This window comes from Salmo salar, chromosome ssa24 (genome assembly GCF_905237065.1).
Source record: "Salmo salar chromosome ssa24, Ssal_v3.1, whole genome shotgun sequence".
Taxonomy (NCBI): domain Eukaryota; kingdom Metazoa; phylum Chordata; class Actinopteri; order Salmoniformes; family Salmonidae; genus Salmo; species Salmo salar.
In genome coordinates, this window is record NC_059465.1 from 6,789,233 (window position 1) to 6,801,940 (window position 12,708).

At 48.2% G+C, this 12,708-nt stretch overlaps 1 pseudogene; it reads right to left on the reverse strand.

Moving 5' to 3' along the window:
* Positions 1-3,897: 3,897 nt before the first annotated feature.
* LOC106584942 (fatty acid-binding protein, liver-type-like) lies at positions 3,898-9,020 on the reverse strand (annotated as a pseudogene).
* Between the last annotated feature and the right edge of the window lie 3,688 nt (positions 9,021-12,708).

Consider the following 12,708-nt stretch of genomic DNA (forward strand, 5'->3'; position numbering starts at 1 on the left):
TAATTAGTCAAAGTAGTGAACTGGGTAGGGATTCCTATGAGTTGTAGCCTCCAAGCGCTGCCCATGCAGTCACAGATGATATAATGCACACAACTTGTCCAAGCCTCCCCATTTCTCCTTCACCCAAATCCAGATAGCTGATGTTCTGAAAGAGTTGCAAAATGTGGACCCCTACAAATCAGCTGGGCTAGACAATCTGGACCCTCTCTTTCTAAAATTATCCACCGCAATTGTTGCAACCCTTATTACTAGCCTGTTCAACCTCTCTTTCGTATCGTCTGAGATTACCAAAGGGGGAGACACTCTAGACCCAAACTGTTACAGACCTATATCTATCCTTTTCTCTGTATACATCAATGATGTCGCTCTTGCTGCTGGTGATTCTCTGATCCACCTCTACTCAGACAACACCATTCTGTATACTTCTGGCCCTTCTTTGGACACTGTTAACTAACCTAACTAACCTCCATACAACTATCCTTCCGTGGCCTCCAACTGCTCTTAAATGCAAGTAAAACTAAATGCATGCTCTTCAACTGATCGCTACCCGCACCTGCCCGCCCGTCTAGCATCACTACTTTGGACAACTACAAATACCTAGGTGTCTGGTTAGACTGTACACTCTCCTTCCAGACTCACATTAAGCATCTCCAATCCAAAATGAAATCTAGAATCGGATTCCTATTTCGCAACAAAGCATCCTTAACTCATGCTGCCAAACATACCCTCGTAAAACTGACTATCCTACCGATCCTTGACTTTGGCAATGTAATTTACAAAATAGCCTCCAACACCCTACTCAGCAAATTGGATGCAGTCTATCACAGTGCCATCTGTTTTGTTACCAAAGCCCCATCTACTACCCACCACTGTGACCTGTATGCTCTCGTTGGCTGGCCCTCACTTCATATTTGTCACCAAACCCACTACTGGCTCCAGGTCATCTATAAGTCTTTTCTAGGTAAAGCCCCGCCTTATCTCAGCTCATTGGTCACCATAGCAGCACCCACCCGTAGCACGTGCTCCAGCAGGTATATTTCACTGGTCACCCCCAAAGCCAATTCCTCCTTTGGCCGCCTTTCCTTCCAGTTCTCTGCTTCCAATGACTGAATCGAATTGCAAAAATCACTGAAGCTGGAGACTCATATCTCCCTCACTAACTTTAAGCATCAGCTGTCAGAGCAGCTTACAGATCATTGCACCTGTACATAGCCCACCTGTACATAGCCCACCTGTACAGATCATTGCACCTGTACATAGCCACCTGTAGCCCACCATTGCACCTGTAATCTTACCTCATTTGCACACACTGTATATAGACTTTTCGATTGTGTTATTGACTGTACGTTTGTTTATTCCATGTGTAACTCTGTGTTGTTGTTTGTGTCGAACTGCTTTGCTTTATCTTGGCCAGGTCGCAGTTGCAAATGAGAACTTGTTCTCAACTGGCCTACCTGGTTAAATAAAGGTGGAATAAAAAAATAATGAAATAAAAATAAAGAGTCCTCTATATATCTCTATGGCTCCGACTCCCACATGCTGAACTCAGATATCACATACTAAGGGAATGACCTTGATAACATAATTTTCGGCAGTTATATGCAACAACAAAACATTTCATAAAAACAATCTTAATATGTTTTTTTAACACTATAATTTGTTTGTGAGCATGATAGCTATTGCCATTAGCCAAAATCCGTTCTCAACGGGTTCAAAGCACATGAACGCACACAACTCGTTACTCGTTGCCAGTTTACAGTCATATTTTCTGAGTTTCCAACTTATGAACGCAGCATATGGATGGATAACCAGAAGCTGAGAGCGTGAGGCACAGTTTTGCCACAGATAGAACAATGAGACAGATATTTCACCGAATGTATAAATGTGAAGCATCCGGTTGGCGTTTCCACTCACTACCAAATATGGTGGTGAGAGGAAGCCCAGTAGACGGCAGTGGTAGAAGATGGAGTGAGATGGATTTTGGCCGTCATTCTGCAAATTTTCTCATCAGTGAATACAGTTTTTCAATACAGTTTTCTGTTTCCAGGCCGCCATTGTAAATAAGAATTTGTTCTTAACTGACTTGCCTAGTTAAATTAAGGTTAAATACAAAATAAAAAATTCCAAAACTAGAATATGTTAGAGTGGACAAAGGTTCGTAGACCTTAACCTTTGCCAAATTCTGTAAATATTTAGTTGTTTAGGAGTGCAAGGGCAAAGAGTTATTAAAGGACATCATGCTAATTAGAAGCATGCTGGAAACCTTGTGGATGTAGCCTAATGTAGCAGAACATTCTGATAACTCTACGGAGCCCTAATTGCTCTTGGACAGATTCTGCATGTAAAACAGGCCGCGACAAACTTTCTGGAGAATTGTACTTCAGGATAACAGAGATTAATGGAGCCCCAAAGATGACAATCTCTCTCTCGTGATACCAACACGTTGGAGTTGCCATGGAACCATGCTTCATCTGCTCTGTGATCATGTCAAGCAGATGGGGAAGGGGTTGCAATGCAGCAAGGAAGAGGAGAGGGAAGAGAGTGTAGTGTGTATGTGAAGAAGAAAAGGAACGTATTGCCCAGTTTTATCTCGATCCCTAAAGACCTGGATATCCTTTGTCATCAGAAATGAAGGTGGCACTGAAATGTGACATAACAGGTGTCATAAGTTGACAGGAAACAGAGAGATCAGTGATAACCTGAAACCCAGAAATAATGCATTGTCTGACTGCACCATGTGTGGAGGCTGCAATCTGCATGGTGACTAAGGCAGATTGGAGATGCATCCTAGGATGTGGTTATGGATAAGAACATAGAAAGGAGATAGCCAAGTTAATGTTCTGCTATAAAAAAGATATTGTGAGGTCAACATTGTTATATACGTAGCCTACAGTAACACAGGCTGTTAAGTGAAAAAGTGAAATCCCATAATTAACTTCATTTGTTTACTATCATGTTACAGTCTAACTATATAGGTTATTTTCTTGGAAGTTTGAAGTTGATGTGCCTCATGGTTTGCACTGGTCGTGTCAGTGTCCTCTATAGCTGGCAGCTCTGTTGTTAGTGTACATGAAGCAAGGGTATGGGACAAGAGGAAAGTGTGGAGATGGCACGTGAAAGTAAAAAAACAGTCTCAGCATGCCCCTGTTACTGTAGAATTGCCCATATCTCATATAGGTCATACAGTATGTTAATGATACCTTTAAATATGTCATAACTGTACATTTCCTTCAAGTCTGAGTCCTTTTAACACATTATTCACAAAATGAAAATGATTGTTTGTCAATTTGTTTGTCATGGATGAAAATAATCATAATGTTTTCCCATTCCATGACCATGACACTTAACATATTCTGTGACACAATATTAACTGGCCAGCTATCAACATCTAATCTATATCTCAGGATATATCTTAGGACATTTAGTCATGCAAAATATAGCATCCACATGAGATAGCGTTAGTTCTGCCTGAGTGTAATGCCCATTCCATCATAAAAGACACTCATCTCTCATTGGCAAAACCCACAATCCCTCTCATTGCATATTCTCCTCTCCTCTACTCATCAGCGCTAATCTCTCTTTCTCTTTGTTCCTTTCTAGTCCGAGGATGCAGGCTGATCTGATGTCCAACCTCCTCTTCTCTGACTCCAGGAGCGGGGCTTGGCCGCATAATGGCCATGCAGGGGAGTTCTTTCTTTGTTTCTGTCTGTCCGTCAATCCATCTGTGGAGAAACCAGACCATTGTCAGAAATGTACAGTAACTATAAATACTCCCCAACGTATTTAATCTACCAGGTGGTGTGCGAGGCTCCAGCCTGGCTCGGTCTTTCTCCTGGTGGCTCGGTCTGGGGACCAGCTAAGGATGCTGAGGGAGGATCTGGAGGATTCTGTGGTGGTTCAGGGGGGGCTGGTGGTCCGCTGTGTTCCTGCAGACCTGAGCAGGAGAGAGGGGGTGGAGGAGATTGGGTTGTCCGGGAAGAGGTCACTCTTGATATCGATCATGTGCCTCTCATCAACAACACTGGTGAGATGCCTTCTTGCTCTCTTCCTGTTTCTACTCTCTGCTGCTGATTGCTGGTGAGAGAGTGGTTATAATCAATTAGTGTTGAACACGAACTACAGAAATTCACATGCAACTTGAACTATCACACAAATCATGCACAGGAGATTTGCCTGTCACATCCTGACCAGCAGATGGAGCTATTGTATTAGTTTTGGGGTCAGGACGTGGCAGTTTTTGTGTATGTGAATGATTGTGTTGTTGATTGGGACTTCCAATTGAAGGCAGGTGTGTTGAGTTGCCTTTGATTGGAAGTCCTATATAGGTGTGTGTGTTTTTCTTTGGGGTTGTGGGTGGTTGTTTTTGCACTGCGTTTAATAGCCTGCAGAACTGTTGCTGTTGTCACCTTTATTGTTTTGTTAAGTGGATGCTTTACTCCTTTTTGGAAATTAAATATGAGTATTCACATACCTGCTGCGCCTTGGTCTTCTCTCCATGACAACTTTTGTTACAGAACCACCCACCAAAGGACCAAGCAGCAGAAGAGGAGGAAGCCACGGGAGGAAAAAATGGAGGAATGGACCTGGCAGGACGAAAGACAATTCTGGGAGGACAAGTTAAGGGAGCTAAGGGAACCCGAGATGCAGCCCCAAGATTTTTTTTTGGGGGGGCACACGGGTAGTTTGGCCAGGCCAGGGAAGAGCCGTAAGTCAGCTACCCGTGACTACAGGGAGGTGCGTATGAGGTGGAGGGCGCCATGTTACGCTGAGGTATGCACCATCTCGCCTATACGGACGCACAGCCCAGTCCGCCCAGTACCAGCGCCCCGCAGGTGCCAGGGCAAGGTGAGCATCGAGCCGGAAGGGGTGATGCCAACCCTGCACTCAAGACCGCCAGTGTGCCCTTTCGGTCCGGTGTTTCCCGCTAGACGCACTAGCATGGAGGTGCGTGTCTCCAGGCTGGCACGTCCAGTACCAGCCCCACGCATCAGGAGTCTAGTGCGTCAGTCCAGCCTCGCCAGTCAAGAGTCACCAGAGCCGCCCGCCAGTCGTAAGTCACCAGAGCCGCCCGCCAGTCGTAAGTCACCAGAGCCGCCCGCCAGTCGTAAGTCACCAGAGCCGCCCACCAGTCGTAAGTCGCCAGAGCCGCCCGCCAGTCGTAAGTCGCCAGAGCCGCCCGCCAGTCGTAAGTCGCCAGAGTGGCCCGGCTGCCCGGAGCCGCCAGAGTGGCCCGGCTGCCCGGAGCCGCCAGAGTGGCCCGGCTGCCCGGAGCCGCCAGAGTGGCCCAGCTGCCCGGAGCCGCTAGAGTGGCCCGGCTGCCCGGAGCCGCCAGAGTGGCCCGGCTGCCCGGAGCCGCCAGAGTGGCCAGACTGCCCGGAGCCGCCAGAGTGGCCAGACTTCCCGGAGCCGCCAGAGTGGCCAGACTGCCCGGAGCTGCCAGAGTGGCCAGACTGCCCGGAGCCGCCAGAGTGGCCAAATTGCCCGGAGCAGCCAGAGGTGCCCGCCTGCCGGGATCTGCCAGGGTGCCCTGCCTGTCCTCCGGCCCAGCCCGAGTGGCCCTCCTGCCCTCCGGCCCAGCCCGAGTGGCCCTCCTGCCCTCCGGCCCAGCCCGAGTGGCCCTCTTGCCCTCCGGCCCAGCCCGAGTGGCCCTCCTGCCCTCCGGCCCAGCCCGAGTGGCCCTCCTGCCCTCCGGCCCAGCCCGAGTGGCCCTCTTGCCCTCCGGCCCAGCCCGAGTGGCCCTCCTGCCCTCCGGCCCAGCCCGAGTGGCCCTCCTGCCCTCCGGCCCAGCCCGAGTGGCCCGCATGTCTTCCGACCCAGCCCGAGTGGTCCGTCTGCCAGGGTCAGCCCGAGTGGCCCGTCTGCCCGGCACAGCGGGCAGACGGGCGACGCCGAAGGTGGAGCGAGGTCCACGTCCTGCACCTGAGCCACCTCCAGGATAGGTGGGTTGGGGAGGGAGGGCGTAGCACAGTGCCGTCGGTGACGGCAGCCACCCTCCCTTCCCTCCCTTATTGTTTAGGGGTTATTGTTTATGGGTTTTTTGTTGGTGTTTTCTGTTGGTAGGTGCATTCCGGGGTCTGCACCTTGAGGGGGGGGGGGGGGGGGGGTACTGTTACGTCCTGACCAGCAGATGGAGCTATTGTATTAGTTTTGGGGTCCGGACGTGGCAGTTTTTGTGTATGTGAACGATTGTGTTGTTGTTTGGGACTTCCAATTGAAGGCAGGTGTGTTGAGTTGCCTTTGATTGGAAGTCCTATATAGGTGTGTTTTTCTTTGGGGTTGTGGGTGGTTGTTTTTGCACTGCGTTTAATAGCCTGCAGAACTGTTGCTGTTGTCACCTTTATTGTTTTGTTAAGTGGATGCTTTACTCCTTTTTGGAAATTAAATAGGAGTATTCACATACCTGCTGCGCCTTGGTCTTCTCTCCATGACAACTTTTGTTACACAATCATAGGACCTACGGAAGAGATTAGTCTTCAATAAAGACTTAAAGGTTGGAGCGAGTCTGCGTCTCTCATATGGATAGGCAGAACATTCCATAAAAATTTAGCTCTGTATAAGAAAGCCATGCCTCCAGCTGTTTGCTTAGAAATTCTAGGGACAGTAAGGAGGCCTGCGTCTTGTGACCGTAGCATACGTGTTAGTATATACGGCAGGACCAAATCGGAAAGATAGGTAGGAGCAAGCCCATGTAATGCTTTGTAGGTTAATAGTTAAACCTTGAAAATCAACCCTAGCCTTAACAGGAAGCCATTGTAGAGAGGCAGTAATACGAACACATTTTTTGGTTCTAGTCAAGATTCTAGCAGCCGTGTTTAGCACTAACTGAAGTTTATTTAGTGCTTTATCCGGGTTGCCAGTAAAGTAGAGCATTACAGTAGTCTAACCTACAAGTGACAAAAGCATGCATACATGTTTCTGCATCATTTTTGGACAGAAAGTTTCTGATTTTTGCAATGTTATGTAGATGGAAAAAAGCTGTCCTTGAAACAGTCTTGATATGTTCGTCAAAAGAGAGATCCGGGTCCAGAGTAACGCCAAGGTCCTACACAGTTTTATTTGAGACGACTGTACAACCATCAAGATGAATTGTCAGATCCAACAGAAGGTCTCTTTGTTTCTTGGGACCTAGAACTAGCATCTCTGTTTGGTCCGAGTTTAAAGTAAAACATTTGCCGCCATCCACTTCCTTATGTCTGAAACACAGGCTTCCAGGTGAGGGCAAATTTGGGGCTTCACCATGTTTCATTGAAATGTACAGCTGTGTGTCATCTGCATAGCAGTGAAAGAGGTAAAATATATAGTGAAAACAATAGTGGTCCTAAAACGGAACCTTGAGGAAAACCGAAATTTATAGTTGATTTGTCAGAGGACAAACCATCTACAGAGACAAACTGATATCTTTACGTCAGATAAGATCTAAACCAGGCCAGAACTTGTCCGTGTAGACCAATTTGGGTTTCCAATCTCTCCAAAGGAATGTTGTGAACGATGGTATCAAAAGCAGCACTAAGATCTAGGAGCATGAGGACAAATGCAGAGCCTCGGTTGACGAGGGTGTTGGCGTCTGCCAGTTCTGTGACAGATTCGATCCCCTTCAGGGAGACCTTCAGCTTGTTAGTTTCAATCACCAGAGACTGGAAAACAGTAGAGAGCGGTTTAATGTTAAATCTGATAGGCGTGTTCAAGGTCAACTAGCGCCAATTTATCGGGCCTAATATGGATGGCCATATATGGAGAAAACATTTGGCCGTGTGCAACAGGTTTGAGTTGGTTTTGACATGTAAACTGCTGAGAAGTTAGAACTGAGCCCAGTTATTGTGGAGAGCAGATTCTCTGCCAAAGAATGTCAGTCAGCCCACATACAAGTGGGGGGGGGGACTTGACTGCTGTTGTATTTGGATATGATATAATGTAACTACTAACCTAACATAACTGGGACATGAACTAACCATAGTGACCCCACATCAGCTGAACTTATAGTTTAGTTAGATACTGGCTGTATATGTAGGGAGATGGATAAATCCAGGCTACATGTATGAAACTCATGGTTGGATTGTGACATGCACCACCCACATTGACCTTCTCCCCGGTCGGCGACTCAAGCTCCGTCTCCTGGCCAATGGTGAAGGAGTTGGTGAGGATCTTTGTTCCCGTGGTGACAGTCACCTTGAAGTGGTCTCCAGTCTCAATCGCAGATGCTCTTGATGTCTTTGCCCTCCTGGATAAGCTCATCAGGGAGACCTACATGCATGAGAGAGAGTCATGAGTTGTGCTTTATATACAGCAGCACATTGGCGAAATCAGACATGAACACAGAATTACTACTGAAGCAAAACTCAATTAAAAATATTGCAACAAAATTAAATGCATCATCAGCTAGCACTTAACGTTCTGAGAGCCATAGGTTTCTTAGAGCTATTTTGCATACAATATTCTGGTAATGTGCAGGAGAATTGCTTAGGAACATTCAGCACATTTAAAAAAAAAAAAGAGACATTACATGCCAAATACATTCTGGTGGCAGAGTGGAGTAATTCTATGGATAAAGGACAAGAACATAAGTTTGAGTTGCACTGACACCGTGCCACAACAGATTAATATCCATGGGTCCCATCTGTGCTTGAAGTTAGTTAACCCAAAGTAAGCTAGCAGTGTAATTAAATTCTTAATGAATTTCAGCTAGTTTCTCAAAAACCTCCAATGACCTAGAATTTGTTCAGAAGGTTAATAAAACCCCCCAAGGAAAACTCAGGGAACCATGGTAAGTCTTAATTATCACTTCTGTTCAGTGTCCAAGGAATCTAATGTGCTAGCTTTGTTTGCTACTTGAGTAACCGCTGCATCAGCAATCACCATTGAACATTATTACTGAAAGGACTATAACATCTGAAATTAACACCCTAAGTCTAATCACATCACACATGTACAAACAGCAAGACATACCAATAGCCTCCATGAAAGACTCAAAGTTCTCATGTGTCTCCATCTGGTATTTCCCTGAGAAAGACATGGTGACTATAAGACAGTGACAGTAGAGACAGCCACAGCTCCCTGCTTGTCTTTATACCCTCATCTATCCAGCCCTGCAATCATTAACTAACTAAAGGTGTCTACAATTGAGAAGGCCAAGGGCAACTAATCTACATAGCAATGGTCAACTTTATTGTACTCTCCCTTCTCATCTTCTCTTCTTCTACTTTGGCGGTGTGAGTGATCATTGATCTGTTTTGATAAACAAGGCCTCCTCGACTCCTTAGAAAAACGATAAGCAGTCTCATCATTGTAATACAAGTGTATGGATCAATCAACACATTTCAAATTCAACTTGACTTTATCTCCCTAACCACCTGTGTTGAAGTTGAACTTGGCTACACCTGCACTTTGAGTTGATTGAGTTGAGATGTGTATTTGACTCTGCACTGTAATTTTTTTTTATCAATGTACAATTGTAAGGCAACCAGCTGCTATAGGGTTGTGAGTTTGCTACACATCTGGGAATATTGCTGAACCAACATACAGTGTTGCCTTCCAAAGACAAACATTAAATTGTAATTAGACTCAACAAGTTTTTATATATTCAGCCCACTGTGAGCAAAGTTTGTTGAGTGAACAAACATTCACCCATTAGCTCAATGTCTCGTCCTTCTGAAGTCCACCCAACTCACAGAACAATGCTGATTAAGCAATTGGTTAAGTTGGCTTTTTTACAGTGTGCACCTGTCACGTCCTGGCCAGTATATAAGGTTAATTGTTTTGTAGTTTGGTCAGGGCGTGGCAGGGGGTATTTGTTTTATGTGGTTCGGGGTGGTGTGTTTGTGTAAAGGGTGTTTGATTTAGTAATTCCGGGTTTTGGTTTATGTTTAGTTAATTCTATGGTTAGTCTAGGTTGTGTGTTTCTATGTTTGGTTGATTGGGGTTGGGACTCTCAGTTGAAGGCAGGTGTTGTCTATCTGCCTTTGATTGAGAGTCCCATATATTAGGGTGTGTTTGTATGTGTGATTGGTGGGTGATTATTCTGTGTATAGCCTTGTGCCTTACCAGACTGTTTATTTGTCGAGTGTTCGTTTTTTGTGTTTTGTATGTTCATTGTTGAGATTAATTAAAAATCAAGATGAGCATTCACGTACCTGCTGCGTATTGGTCCACATTTTCTGATGACGATTTCGCATTATCGTCAGAAGACGAAGAGAATTGTGACAGAATCACCCACCACCAAAGGACCAAGCAGCAGAGGAAGGAGCAGACGGAGTTCGAGTTGGACTGGCGGGAGAAGTGGACTTGGGAGGAAGTTCTGGACGGGGCCGGACCCTGGCATCAGGCTGGGGATTATCGACGCCCGCAGGGGGAAATTGAGGCAGCCAAGGCAGAGAGGCGGTGGTACGAGGCCAAGTACGCGCTGAAGGAGAAGCACGAGAGGCACCCCCAAGAAAATTTTTGGGGGGGGCACACGGGTAGTTTGGCTAGGCGTAAGAAGAGCCGGAAGCCAGCTACTCGTGGTTATATGGAGGAGCGTATGGGGTGGAGAGCGCTATGTTTCGCTGAGGAGCGCACTATCTCACCCATACGCACGCACAGTCCGGTGCGCGTTATTCCAGCCCCTCGCAGGTGCCGTGCTAGAGCGGGCATCCAGCCTGGTAGGAGGATGCCTGCGCAGCGCATCTGGTCGCCGGTACGCCTCCGAGGACCAGGCTACCCAACTCCCGCTCTACGCACGGCTACCATCAGGCCCCTGCACAGCCCAGTCTGCCCTGTACGGGCACCCCGCTCGTACAGGGCTACTAGTTCCATCCAGCCAAGACGGGTTGTGCAGGAGGTAAGATCGAGACCGACTGTGCGCCTCCATAGCCCTGGGTTTCCAGCTCCTGTCTCTCGTGCGGACCCGGAAGTGCGTCAACCCAGTCCGACTCGTCCTGTTCCCGCTCCCCGCACTAGCCTGGAGGTGCGTGTACATAATCTGGTAAGCCCAGTACCAGCACCACGCACCAGGCTACAAGTGCGTCAACCCAGCCTCGCCAGTCAACAGTCATCAGAGCTGCCCGCCAGTCAACAGTCATCGTCAGAGCTGCCCGCCAGTCAACAGTCATCGTCAGAGCTGCCCGCCAGTCAACAGTCATCGTCAGAGCTGCCCGCCAGTCAACAGTCATCGTCAGAGCTGCCCGCCAGTCAACAGTCATCGTCAGAGCTGCCCGCCAGTCAACAGTCATCGTCAGAGCTGCCCGCCAGTCAACAGTCATCGTCAGAGCTGCCCGCCAGTCAACAGTCATCGTCAGAGCTGCCCGCCAGTCAACAGTCGCCAGAGAGGTCAGACTGCGCTGAACTGCCGGAGTGGCCAGACTGCGCTGAACTGCCGGAGTGGCCAGACTGCGCTGAACTGCCGGAGTGGCCAGACTGCCCTGAACTGCCGGAGTGGCCAGACTGCGCTGAACTGCCGGAGTGGCCAGACTGCGCTGAACTGCCGGAGTGGCCAGACTGCGCTGAACTGCCGGAGTGGCCAGACTGCGCTGAACTGCCGGAGTGGCCAGACTGCGCTGAACTGCCGGAGTGGCCAGACTGCGCTGAACTGCCGGAGTGGCCAGACTGCGCTGAACTGCCGGAGTGGCCAGACTGCGCTGAACTGCCGGAGTGGCCAGACTGCCCTGAACTGCCGGAGTGGCCAGACTGCCCTGAACTGCCGGAGTGGCCAGACTGCCCTGAACTGCCGGAGTGGCCAGACTGCCCTGAACTGCCGGAGTGGCCAGACTGCCCTGAACTGCCGGAGTGCCCCGAGTGCCCCGACTGCCCAGACTGTCCCGAGTGCCCCGAGTGGCCAGACTGCCCAGACTGTCCCGAATTGCCAGACTGCCCAGACTGTCCCGAATTGCCAGACTGCCCAGACTGTCCCGAATTGCCAGACTGCCCCGACTGCCCCCCGGCGATGCCAGACTGGCCCGACTGCCCCTCGGCGATGCCAGAGTGGCCCGACAGCCTGGAACGGCCGGAACCAGAGCCACCTCCAGAAATAGGTGGGTTGGGGAGGGGGGGTGTAGCACAGTGCCGTCGTTGACGGCAGCCACCCTCCCTTCCCTCCCTTTAGAAAAGGGGACTTTTTGTTGGTGTTGCTTGGGGTTATTTTTTTGTTAAGGTGCTTCTGGGGTAGCACCTTTAAGGGGGGTACTGTCACGTCCTGGCCAGTATATAAGGTTAATTGTTTTGTAGTTTGGTCAGGGCGTGGCAGGGGGTATTTGTTTTATGTGGTTCGGGGTGGTGTGTTTGTGTAAAGGGTGTTTGATTTAGTAATTCCGGGTTTTGGTTTATGTTTAGTTAATTCTATGGTTAGTCTAGGTTGTGTGTTTCTATGTTTGGTTGATTGGGGTTGGGACTCTCAGTTGAAGGCAGGTGTTGTCTATCTGCCTTTGATTGAGAGTCCCATATATTAGGGTGTGTTTGTATGTGTGATTGGTGGGTGATTATTCTGTGTATAGCCTTGTGCCTTACCAGACTGTTTATTTGTCGAGTGTTCGTTTTTTGTGTTTTGTATGTTCATTGTTGAGATTAATTAAAAATCAAGATGAGCATTCACGTACCTGCTGCGTATTGGTCCACATTTTCTGATGACGATTTCGCATTATCGTCAGAAGACGAAGACAGCCGTGACAGCACCATTTGTATTGTCCTTGCTTATATCTGTTTGTATGTCAGTGTGTACATCATATACTATCTTTGAAATAT